The sequence below is a fragment of the Canis lupus genome, chromosome 24 (genome assembly GCF_003254725.2).
Source record: "Canis lupus dingo isolate Sandy chromosome 24, ASM325472v2, whole genome shotgun sequence".
Classification (NCBI taxonomy): domain Eukaryota; kingdom Metazoa; phylum Chordata; class Mammalia; order Carnivora; family Canidae; genus Canis; species Canis lupus.
Genome location: NC_064266.1, coordinates 25966533 through 25966863, shown reverse-complemented (window position 1 = coordinate 25966863; position 331 = coordinate 25966533).

Here is a 331-nt window from a genome sequence, read left to right as displayed (position 1 = left end):
AACAAGGTACAGGATGGTGGGTATGGAATGCTGCCAATTGTGTATATTAAAAAAGGAGATAAAAGTATATGCTTATGTGTGCATGGGCTATCCCAGCAAAGATGCACAAGAAACAGGAAATGGGACATGCCCCCCCTCACAGGGAGGGGACCTGGACCCCAGGAGTCTTGGGAGACTCCCTCTTAATGTGTACTATTTTGTACCTTTTTAATTTTGCACTCTGCATGTAACTCCTTGAAAGTTAAGTTAATCAATTTTTAAAAATTAATACAACATTTTGATGGGAACACAAATGCAGTCAAATAGCCCTGCTCACATCCGCCCACCTTGC